The sequence below is a fragment of the Sphaerodactylus townsendi genome, linkage group LG03, assembly GCF_021028975.2.
Source record: "Sphaerodactylus townsendi isolate TG3544 linkage group LG03, MPM_Stown_v2.3, whole genome shotgun sequence".
NCBI lineage: Eukaryota > Metazoa > Chordata > Lepidosauria > Squamata > Sphaerodactylidae > Sphaerodactylus > Sphaerodactylus townsendi.
In genome coordinates this window covers 74077480-74090257 of record NC_059427.1, presented here as the reverse complement: position 1 = coordinate 74090257, position 12778 = coordinate 74077480, and the positions used below count along the sequence as shown (strand labels likewise).

General features: G+C 42.9%; 1 protein-coding gene across 6 annotated transcripts in view; it reads left to right on the top strand.

Annotated features, from left to right (window-relative positions):
• CPLX2 (complexin 2) overlaps nt 1–12778 on the top strand; it is a 167529-nt gene that overhangs the window by 138939 nt on the left and 15812 nt on the right. The gene's annotated exons all lie outside the window — the stretch shown is intronic.

Genomic DNA, 12778 nt, shown 5'->3' with positions numbered 1-12778 from the left:
TTTCAACTCAAAATCAATATAAATCCTGGCTGCTGGATAGAAATCCACTTAAGTCAATTTAAAGTAATGGGTCTGCATGATTTTTAATCCAGGGTATTATTAAAGTGGGCTGAATGTGGAGGGGGAGTGCTGTACACACACACTGCTTGGTGTATACATGCTGTGTTTTCATACAAAACTCTTAGAGCATCTTTGTTCTTCTCTAACACTACTTTTTTTCAAACTGCGTGAAAGTTCCCCACAGTATCATAGATTTGACCCATCCATTCTGCTAGTAGCGACCATGATGCGTAAAAAAATCAAGTCCCACTAACTGTTATTTAAAAGTCACCAGGGAAAGTAAAGAAGTGCCCTGCCCCTCTAAGTTGCTTGTTCTGTTGCTTATTTTTCCTCATCACAGAATTCCCTGCAAAACTCTGTTTCAAAAGACACACACATCCAATTCAATATATTCATATTCTTCAAACAGCCACATCTGTTTCACATACATCTGTTTGCACCACACAATCAATCTTGTTGTGCAGCCATTCACATAATATATGCACTTCAGAACTTACCTACAAATCAGTAGATTACACTGTGCATGCAGTACCACAGGACACCAACTGTGTATCCATTTCACACTATGTATCTCAGCCACATGTGCCTATATGGCTTCAGTGCACATGTGAGTTCTGTAATGAACACTTTTCCATATGTGATCTATCACACAGCTTCATTGTGTATGGTTCAGCATCATATATACAGGTATCATGTACAAGTGGTACATACAATCTGATTTTACAGAATGTTAGATGTATCTCTTTTCCACTTGGTCTGATAACTCATGAGTCAGTCTTAAAATGCCATGATGTCCAGTCCCAGTGTTCAACCATTGTCTGGCACCAACTGCCTGCTAGATGCAGAGTACTCACAAATGCCCTCTGATGCCATTTGTATCTCTTGTGAAATTATACCTTGTCACTGCTAATATACAAATAAAAGAGGTGCCAGGGCTCAAAGCTGACACAGAAGCCCTGCCAAGGAGTGGGGAAAGGCTGCAGTTACTCCGAGTGACATAGGATGCTACAGTGAGTGCTAGCAGTTGTATACCCACTTTGATTCTCCCAGGTGTGTCTTTTATGCATTGCAATGTTCAAAGCTATTTTGAGGTACAAAGGATGTGCATTCTACACACTCTCAGGAGACTTCTCTCATTGATCATCTTCCACCTTCTAGGAGTGAACCCTAGTATTAACAGCATCTGGGGACTAAGCTTAGTGAGTCCTGGCTCAAACTGAACACCCACACACACACACACACACACACACACACACACAGAGAGAGAGAGAGAGAGAGAGAGAGAGAGAGAGAGAGAGGCTCTCTATAGAGAGAGCCTCTATTTCTCATACACATATTTCATGGATTTTGTAAAGTATATCTTTGATTTGCAACATTATCTTTCTTTACACATTCTGACTCTCATTGCATACAACCTACTTTTTATGTGGTGTGTGTGTGTGTGATAAATATATATATATACCCTGCAAAGCACAAGCTGACCCTAAAAGCCAGACAATTCATATGAGAGAATTGCAAGCACTAATCTCAATTTGGTCATCATTCTGCCCATAATAGGCAAGCTGCTCCTGCATTCAGGCAGGTCAAGAATTATATTACTGTCCTACCTTTGTGTTTAATTTGAGGGCCAATTGTTTATATGAAACAAGCATGTTAAAAGTCATCACTGTGATGAGGGTACATTTCTGGTCAATAGGATAAACCTCTTTTCTGTTATAGCTGACTCACAACATTAGCATCGCTTTGTAATCATCTAACCCAACCCAATTGCTTGTAGTTTGCCCTGGTTTTACCAGTCATGTAGTTGGTATAGCATAGTGCAAGATATGGTAGTAACTCCAAACCTACCTTCAGTGTGTCAGAAGTGCTAAAATGGAAGGATTCTTAAGCATTCTGTGTTGACTCTGAAGGCAGTGTTGGCTCCTTTAAGACTAAAATCCAGACCACCCTTTGGCTGATTTCCAGACGGAAAGCAGATGACGGGAATTCTCCAAACCATCACCAACCACCCTAGTGAATACACTGTAAAGAAATACTCTGGCTGTTCCCATTATTTCATTCCCAAGTCAGTGCAAGCAGGATTGGACAAAGCATTATTGTCACCATTACATGGCTACATGAAACAGAGGACAAAATCCCAAATTATTCCAGAGTTTCAAATTTCTAAGTATTGACACATATTGATGTGTGGTGGCTGAAGAAAATCCAGCTGAAAGAGTTCATATAGTCATTCTCTTTCAGTAGCGAGCCAGTCACATTCTAGTCCCATACACATTATTTTTTGCATGCCACTGCAGCTCTCTCTCAATAAGAGTAGGTGGGAGAAGGCTACAAATTGGATATATCAGAGTATGATGGTATCTACATGGAAGCCATAGGCAGAGAGCCAGTACATCTTGCAATTTCTTGTTGATTTTTACCAGGCACCATGTGCCTCTCTTTGTTTACACAGTGTACAAAGCAGAAGAGAGTATATTGGGTATGTTTGAGAGACTCAGTGCTGGAGAAAATGTGAATATGTGTGTATTCACATATTGTAACCATGGTGTGTAACCATTGTGTGTGAAAAAGCCTGTTTTGTACGAGAAAGTCAAACTCTCTGGGTGCACGAAGAGAAAGAATTGCAATATTGGGGGAGAAAAGTGGAAAAGTGTATTTATAATGATATGGTGATCTATTGGCCTTCCGTGGACATGGTGGGGAGGGAGGGGAGTCACCACCTGAGCTTGCTTTACTGGTTTTATGTATCCGAATTGTTTTTATGCCTGTTTATTGTTCACTGCCCTGATCCCTGGTGGAGAGAGCAGGATATAAATGGAAAAATAAAATAAAAATAAAGATTTGTTTGAAAGAGAACGACTATAAGGAAGCATATGTCTATAGAAAAAATGTGGGGCTATTAAAATGATATTATATACATTTGTGTGCATATAATTTTGTATGTGACACAAGATATGTGCTTGTCAGTTTTTTGCATTAGGACAATTCACACATGAAATTTTTCAGTGTCAATGTCCTTCCTGTAGGAGACACTGTGAGCATATCCTCATTTGCAAAATGGGGCACATGCATTTATTTCAACACCTGTGCTGGGAAACTGATGCCCACAGGCATGTACACATAAGAACTCTCACTACACTTCACAAAGGTTGATGTATCCATTTGTCTGCATATGTGGCAGCCCCGAATGTGTGCCTATCTCTAGACCTTCTTCTCTGTGGGTGAGGCTCTGAAACCATGAGATCTGTGCATGTGTGCAAAAGAGTGTGTGTTCGTGCTTTTAGCAAAGCACTGTGCAGTTAGAGCACAACAGTGCTGATTTCTGAACATGCCTGTGGCAGCTAGAGAGCACAGGAAGATCTCACTGTCCTGGGGCAGGGAAAATTAGCAGTCTTTCCAGAGCTGCATAAGGGCTGCGCTATCACCATCCCACGCAGGGTGCAAACTGTTAACTCCACAGATGGGGCTCCATATGGTGCACAGTTCTGGTGGTTTGTTTGGGTTTCTAAAAAACGTATACCTTAATTTGCTGCATCTGTCTGCAGTGTGATTTCTGCTTGTGCCTTTGCCCAGTTGGATGGATATACAAGCATTCTTTGTCTAATGGGGCTTATTGCCGCCCAAAGGTTTCATTTTAGGTTGGGAAAACAGCATGGAGAAAGGCTTAAACCCCCCCTTTCCCCCTGCTATATGGTCCCAATCATCTCTCAGTCCTTATCAGCTATGCAAATTTCCCTTTTATTTATTTTTGCACCCCATCTCCTCAGGGTTTCACTGTTTGCCTGATTTTCACTGTTTGCCAAAGTGTTTTTTTTCTAGAGTGCTGTGGGTTTTCCAGGTTGTATGGCCGTGTTCCAGTAGCATTTTCTCTTGATATTTCTCCTGCATCTGTGGCTGGCATCTTCAGAGGATCTTCTAAAGATGCCAGCCACAGATGCAGGTGAAATGTCAGGAGAAAATGCTGCTAGAACATGGCCATACAACCCAGAAAACCCACAACACTCTAGTGATTCTGTCCTTGGAAGCTGTTGATAATTATTTCTAGCTCAAAAAGGGCTACTTCTTCCACCACCACCTCTGTTTTCTTGTTCCTGTGGATTCTCCAATAAGTCTTGGTTCTCCAATAAAACCAGAAAGCATGCAACCCAACTGGTATCCAGTGTGTGGTCTAAAGCAGTATTTCCCAACTTGCTGTCTGTGGACACCATGGAGCCCACCAGTACCTTTTTTGGCACCCACCAAGTGTTTTTAGGTAATAGTGGGCCAAGTAGGGCTTTTGCCCAGCAAGGCTTCTGACTGGCTATTGGAGATTTGATTGGCTGTGCAGATGTTTAAAACTTTTGCTTTGGCAGCAGCTGCCACCACAGCATAAGGATCTATGCTGTGTTACTGAAGTTAAGCTGTGGCAAGCATTTTGTGGCTGGCTTCACCTCCTGCGGCAGCCATGTTGTGGCAGCCATGTTGTTGCACCACCATGTCATGCCAAAATTCCAGATGTGCCCGCAGGCTCAGAAAGGTTGGGGACAACTGGTCTGAAGGCACATGATGTGCAAGTTTGCTACAGTTAAGGCAGTCAAGGGCCCAACAGTACCTGGATAGGAGAACACTTGGGAATCCTCTGTGACCATCTCCATAACACCCATTCTCCACTTGGGGACCGGATGCTATAACTCTTTATGTTCTGCCTGAAGTTCCACAAAGTCCTATAAATGGGATATAAATGGAATAGTTAATCCTGTTTCTCTCTCGCTTATTAATGCTGAGCAGTGCTAACTAAGCTGATTTGGAAAATCATTGTCCTTTTTCCCCAAAAAAATGCTGGAAACTGCGCAAGAGTTCTGGTTAATTTAAAAGTTCCCCTTTTCAACATGTTGAATGCTGGTCCAATAAAAAGTCAGCCCCTAAGGAGCCTTGTGGACTTTCATCTAGCGTTATTCATTGCTTTCTCTTAATTTCTGTGTCTTTTCCCCCCTGATTCTCATGGCAGAAATGTGTCATAAACAGGCCCTCAGGAACCAAAGATAGTCTAGACGCAGTTCTTAACGGGTTCAGTCATTTAATGCGTACACAGAGCCTGGAACCATGACAAGGCTAGAAACAGAAACAGTGACCTGCAAATTGAACCACAACGTTGCTGCCACAAGCTAGCTCAGCTGCAACATCTCTTTTATAGCCAGCCTTCCATTCACTAGTGCAGTAATCGCTTGCAGACTTTCGTCTGTGTTCTGCAAAGACTTTGCATCTAATCCAGCTCAACCAATAGCTGCTAATGTGCTGCATCTCCTTTGCTATAAACTTGCATGCAGTCTCCTCCAGTGGCGTAGTGCCAATGGGGTGGGGGGGGGCGTGATGTCTTGGGCAGAGCCGTGGTTGGGCACGCCCGGGCCATGGAGTGGGTGTTCCAGGACATTCCAGGGGTGTTCCAAGGCAGGGGTGGGTAGCGCTGCAGCAGGGGCACAGGGGGCATGCATGCCCCAGGTGCAGTTTCCTCTCACTCCACCCCTGGTCTCCTCCTGCATTATTCCTGGGGCTCTGGAGACAAAGGGTGTGACAGAGTTGTCAGGGTCCCCTCTAGCTTAGTATCAAGAGGCTGAAGAGTCTCAGAACTAGACCCTGGCTGGGGAATCTCAGAGCTTGGACCTGGTTCTGCAGGAACTACTGACTGCTCAGGCTCTGCATTTACAAGCAGTTCTTGGGAATCTGGAGCCAAATGTCCCCTCCTCTCCATCTGAGTCTTCTTCCCAGGGGCCCCCTGCCAGACCAAGCTGAGCCATAACAATATGTGACTGGTTTTGGGGGAGAGAGGGATGCATCCAGCCAGATGGTTGGTAGGATGGTAGGACAGAGATGGGATCTCCTGGTTTTGTCCTGCATTGGTGGGCAGTTGGAATGAGTTATTTCATAGTCCTTCTCCATCTCTAACGGCTGTGATTCCTCTCCTTATTATTGCCAGCATTTATCTTGTCTATTACTCGATGAGAATTTTCCAACGGGCTGCATTTTTCAAGCCTCATTTACTCAGAGGCAGACACACATTGCTCATGTTGTGCATGTTTCACAGTGTAAAAACCATCCCACCTTTCAGATCTCCTCCTGCCTCTTTATATCAGAATGAATTCTTCCAAAGAGGGTGATTTTCTCCCTGCTGAAGATGTGATCCGAAATAAAAGTGTGCTGCTGTTGCCAAATTGATTAATCCAGAATGAGTCAATTTATATTGCCAAAAAAATACTCCAGAAATAAGGCTCTTGGCAAATACAGCTGACTACTGTGTTAACTTTAAATATACAAGGTGATCTTTCTCCCGTGAGTTGCTGTATATGAATGGCTTTCCCCTTGAACAGATCTCATCCTCACCAAAGTACTAAAACAGAGATCAAGAGGGGAGAGATGTGAGTGGACTACAAATAGTTCCTCCACAGGGGGTCCTGAATGCCCCTTATGGAGGACGTCGCCTAGTGTTAAGCACAGATCAGCTAACTGCCTCTTGTCCTGCTAGTAAGTCATTCTCTGCCATGGCATGGACCTCAGCCGCATTCTTTGCCTTGCCAAAATGAACTTAATTATCAAGAAACAACAGTGGCTAATTCATACGAGACAGGACAAGATCAATCGAGTAGAGACACCACCTGATTATCTAGCAGCAGGTGAAATCCTACACACGTACTCAATTCCCAAAATGACTGGAGGAGTGAGGTTCTTATTTTCTGCTTTGTGGTTAAGAGATACAGATACCTCACCCCAGCATGCCCCAGCAATTACAAGTTTAAACAGATTTGAGTGGCTTGTTGGCACAGCATCACCAAGATAGGGAAGTTACTGCAGCAACCCATATCTGGCAGTATGATAAGATTGGGAATCTCCCAGCAGTTCCAGGCAAGTATCTGCTTTTACAGATGAGGGCAAATGTGACTTCCAAGTCAGTTCTGTTATTTGGTCAGCGTTCTTTACAATAAAGCCATATAAGGGTTCCAATAATACCAACCGTTCTGTCTGATGATGAGTGCAGTATAGCTAAAAAATTTGCATACTTGTATGCCCGAGGAAGGTGTCTGATAACAAAAATACCAGTCTATTTTATATCAACTATTGATTTTTTTATTTTCTAGAGTCAACCAGGCACTGTCTGTTCTGTTCTGATCAGTTCTAAAACTATTTTCTGTTTCAGTGTCTTCTAGTAGCTTTAAATAAGACTTCTAGTGCATTCTATAAAATGTTGCTGCTGCCACGTTCTGAAAGGGAGAGATGTCTAATGACTGTAATCTAGGTTTTAACATTTAACCTCCACTGGTTGTCCTGACCTAATCAATTATTAATCCACATGAAAAATATCTCTGTGTGTATGAATTGCCTTCAAACTGCTTCTGACTTATGGCAACCCTATAGTGTAATGTAACGTAGTGTAGTATGTTAATACTTTTTTACACTGAATTTTTACCCGATGGATTACATGTGAAAAGTCATTCACTCTTTTCAGTGAATTCTGGGAACTGAAGTTCTGAGAGGCGAATGGTGGGTCTCTAACTAATCCTTCAAAGCTGGTCACCAAACTATACTTTCAGTATTCTTTGAGAAAATCTAATATAGCTTCCTTAGCGCTGGCCTCAGTTTGATGGAACTCTTTGTCAAGTGAGACCCAGTCCCTGTAAGATTTGGCTCAATTCCACAGATCTGTAGGACTGAGATGTTCTGCCAGGCTTATGGTTGAGGGAGGGATGGCTGCATCTTATTCCTGTTTTTGTTTGCATTCTTTAGCTGTCTGCTAATTTCTTGGTTTGCCTTCCTTTCTTTTCCTCTTTCCTCTCTCCTCTCCTCTTCTGGTCGTCCCCATCAGTATATTTAGTTTTATTAAGGGTGCTGTTTCCATTTAAAGCTAGACTTTTAATAATAAGGTTTTAATTAATGTATTTATCTTGTAAATTTATTGTTTAAATTATGATGTAAGCCACCCTAACCTGATTATAGTCAGGAAAGGGTGGGCTACAAATCTAATAACTCTATATCTAAAATCTTATTGTTCTGCAGCTGTAGGGATATACCCTGCTCACCAGTACTTTACACAGCTAAAAAATATACTGCTGTGCTTAAGAAAATACTAGCCAAAAGAAAGTCTTAAGGAGATTGGGAACCAGATCTCCATTTCTTTTTTTACTATCTGTTGTGCTTGACTTATTGCCAGAATAGCAGAATGAGTTTTGGCACACAGCCAGAATCCTTGTTCACATCCAATCATCTCAAGATGCATCACATATTGGTGTTTGTTTCTAGGCTGCTCAGATTCATATTCTCAAAGGTGTATTCCTAGAGTGAGTTGATCACTGGCAGTCTGTCTGGGAGAAAGCCAGAAACGGCTCTCCGGGGAAGAAGCTTTTGCATCTGTAGCTGCACTGGGAATCCGGGCACCCATTAACAAGACCAAATAAATCAGTCGCTTCCAGCTTCTCAGAAGAAGGACATGGTGGAAATGTGGTTAAATACCTCAAACAGTAACAGGGTAGTCCTAAGCAGAGTTGTATCCTTCTAGGACTGCACTGTTATACTTACCTCCATGATCACTAATTTGTAAGTTTTTACAACATCACTTGTTAAGGATACGACACACCAAGAATGCCACAGTTCCTAGAGTTAAATCCAGGCTATGTGTAAGCCTTTGTCTGGGATTCTGATTGTATAACTTGATGTATCTCTTTCTAGAGCTGAGATATGTTCCTTTCTCATTGTCAGAGTAATATTTCCAGGCATTCCACCTGAACCTTCCCAAGAGTGCAAACTACATAGTGAAGAAGTCGTCAGAGTGTTTGTTGATGGTGTTTATAAATGGAACAGCATAAGAATGTTCTGTGAAGATGGAGGGAGAGGGGCAGAGGGTTTAGACCTCAGAGCATTGGTCAGTTTTGGTGACAGCAGGATTGCTCAAATGATCCAGGGACTTGAAGGGGATTCATGTTACAAAGGGAAAAAGGAATAAAATGACAGACTCAAAACATCACTAAGCTATAAATTTAATTATTGTTTGTGGAACACTTGTGGAATAAAACCTGCTTTCCATCTGCCTTTCCTTTACTGCCTCTTTCACAAGAGCTCTTTCAGGCACACCATGATTATTCCTATTTCACAGATGATGGATAGAAGAGGCTGAACCCATGACCTGCTCAGGAACTCACTATCATACTCTTTATAGCAAGTCAGCTGTCTCCTGCCATGAGGACTAGGCAGAGGTAATACATGCGGCATAGCTGATGATCAAGCCCAAAGATGTCACCAAATTCCATGTTGAGCCCATGGATCTTCTTGTGTTGAATCTGAGTTAAGAACATAAGAAAGAGCCTGCTGGATCAGACCAGAGTCCATCTAGTCCAGCACTCTGCTACTCACAGTGGCCCACCAGATACCTTTGGGAGCTCACATGTGAAAGCAATGGCCTGCTGCTGCTGCTGCTGCTGCTGCTGCTGCTGCTGCTCCCCCCGAGCACCTGGTCTGCTAAGGCATTTGCAATCTCAGATCAAGGAGGATCAAGATTGGTAGCCACAGATCGTCTTCTCCTCCATAAATCTGTCCAAGCCCCTTTTAAAGCTATCCAGGTTAGTGGCCATCATTAGCACTGAACTATCAGCAGTGAAGTGTCTACAATAAAGCAGTATATTTCAAGGAGACTAGCTGAGCTAGTCCTTTGCAGCAAAAGAAAAAAATCCATTTGAGTGTCTTGTGGCACCTTAAAGAGCAACAAATGTATTGCGGCATGGGTTTCATAAGTGAGGACCTAGCTGACTTCACATAGGCTATGACAGCTGCTAACCTATTGTGAAGGTTCAGTGTAAATACACTCCAGAGCCCTAAAGAATAGATTGCACCTGTCTGTGAGAGACATTCAAAGGATTGGATCTTCTTTTTGTAGTCTGACAGTACTTTAGATTCAAAGTGAATAGAGCAGTGTGTGGGAGGAACTGTAGCTCAGTGGTACACTACTTGGTCTGCGTGCTGAGGGTCCCAGGGTCTGTCTGCAACTTCTCTCCATAAGGGGTCTTGCGTCCCCTTCAAAGGGCACTGATGTTGGGATATGGCAGGAGGAGGGCACAGCAGAGACTGGAATTAGTTACAGATGGAGCAGAGAGAGTCAAATGATTTTCCTGCTTCAGCGGGAGTTGCATTCCTGTTATTCCTAGGCCCTCAAGATATATCCCTCCACCTTTTTTTATTTAGTTTTGTTTTTCAAGGAAAGGTGGGGAAAACAAAGAGGAAAAGGAGGGTGACTTGATGTGACGCAGGCCTGAGCTCTTTTACATTTATCCCTTGCTTAGAGAAAGGGATTTCAGCAGGGTCTCCCTCCATAACAAATGACACCTGCCAAAAGCCCTTTCTTTCAAGATCACTGGAGAAAGAGGAGGAAGAGACGCATACAGCAAAGCAGTCAATAATGTTGCAGCTTTGCTTCTGTCTCCTTCACAAAGCAGTGGCTTTGACTTTCCAAGCAATGCTGCTGCCCCAGCCTTTTGACTCTAGAATGCCTCAGGGTGTCCAGTAGTGGCAAGACTGCGGGAGGCCTCAATTGATGGGTTCTGTCTGCAGCTGGCTGCAAGTAACGGTTTGCTTTCAGGCATTTACAGAATTTCCTCTGGGGTGATATTGTCCTACATTCGGATGTTTTAATGGTGGAGATCAACAGTAGTAAATGAGCATGTATAAGGTAGTGACAGCAGATTTAATGGTGATGCTGGAGTACTTCTTTTGGAATGTGTTTGAACAAAGTTAGGGAAGGATTCATTTTATAAAAAGCAAGAGAGGTACCACTTGACCCTGCAGGAAGTCCTTTTTTCCAAGTTCAACATGTATGAGGTCAGGCTGAAAATGTCCATTGGGAAAAACACATTCTGTATATGTTCAGATGCCCATGTCTGTATATCAATATATTGCTTTGTATCTGTTACGATGAAGGAGGAAAAGGAGGAGGAGTTTGGATTTATACTCCATTTTTCTGTCCTCAAGGAGACTCAAAGGGGCTTACAAGGGGCTCTTTTTTCCCTCCCCCCCCACAACAAACACCATGTGAGGTGGGTGGGGCTGAGAGAGCTTCAAAGAACTTTGACTCGCCCAAGGTCACCCAGCTGCCATGTGCTGGAGTGCACAGGCTACTCTAGTTCCCCAGATAAGCCTCCACAGCTCAAGTGGCAGAGCAGGGGATCAATCCTGGTTCTCCAGATTAGAGTGCACCTTCCAGGCAGCATGGGGAAGCCGCAAAAAGGAGAAAACGGCCAGCTGCCTGAAAAATCTTCCATAAGGCTGCATGGAGTTATGCCACCCTTTTGGGTGGTGTAAATCCAAGTCCTTGGCTGCAGCATTCCCAGCTTAAATGCCCAGGTGGAAGCCAAGTAAATTTGCCTCCACTCCTGAGAACCCCCCAGTCCACCCTTTCTTGTGCTGGTGTCCACTCAGATGCCAGCATAGCTCCATGGCAGCACCACGTTTTGCCAGTGGGAGGGGAGCAAAGACACCGGCACAGCCCTCCATTGCTTCCAGAAGTTGTTGCCCCCTCCCCAGACTGGCCAAAAAAGATTGGCTAAAACCTGCCTTTCCCCACTTCTTCTTACTTCTCTGTACTTTCTTGTTTGAAGCATTCCCTTCTTCCGTTCTGGCTCAAATATTGGAAAGAAGCCAGGCTTTTAAAGCAACAAGAGCAGTGTAAGATGGAGGACAGGTCAAGGTTTAGTTCTGCTGACCTGCATGATCCGTTTACAGTAAAAAAAAATACAATTTATAAAATGAATGGTAGGATATGTGAATAAATGCACTTGGATGTTGCCCCTTCTATGCCCATCATGTCCAGTTTGGCTGTGTCAAGTAAGATATCCTGGCTTCAATTGCTTGGACTTCTTTTAGATAGAAGACTTTGCCTAATGCAGTTCTTAATATAGTTGCAATTGAAAATATTCTGCCTACACAGTAATTGTTTAAAATAGCTGCCTATGTAAATTTACTAGCTGGAGAACAAAAAATAAAGGCAATTTTAATGCATTTCTATTACAGACTTAAGCAGATGACAATATGCTAACTCTTTACTCATGTTTCCATTTTCCCTTAAAAACCCTTCTGTTAGCAAGAAAACCCAGCAGGCTGAATAGAAAACTGCTGTTTCCCTCATTGCACTTCAGTGACCAAGTTCTCTGCTGGCTTACAATTTGCAGAAAATTGCTGGGTTCAGAATCAACGTAAGAGGAGCCAGAGGCTCCCAGGTGTCACAGCGTATGTGGAAACACTGCAGGACTGCTTGGAATCAAGGGACTGTCCCAGATCAGGAGCCAGCCATTCACATTTCAGGAAAAAAATAATCACTCTACAGAGTACTTTACATTTCTGGTCTTTGTTTCTGAGCTCAAAAATGAAGTTAAAAGCATACTGTGGAGTTGTTAATCCTGATGAATGTCTGTTTCCTTCATTCCATTTTCATATATGCAGGTCCATACTAATGTATAAGAATGTGTGTATTCTGTCACGGAAAGTATGCCATGCATACGTTTTAGTAAGACTGACCAAAATTACGTAACAAAGAGTGTATGCTTTTGAGTTTAGGAAAAATACTAAGTTACAAAGGGGTAGCCATGTTAATTTGCTATCGCAAAATTGAACAAACTTCCAGTGGCACCTTAAAGACCAACCACATTTATTTCAGTATGAACTTTCATGATTCACTGAAGAAGAGAGACGTGATTCGTATAAGCTCATA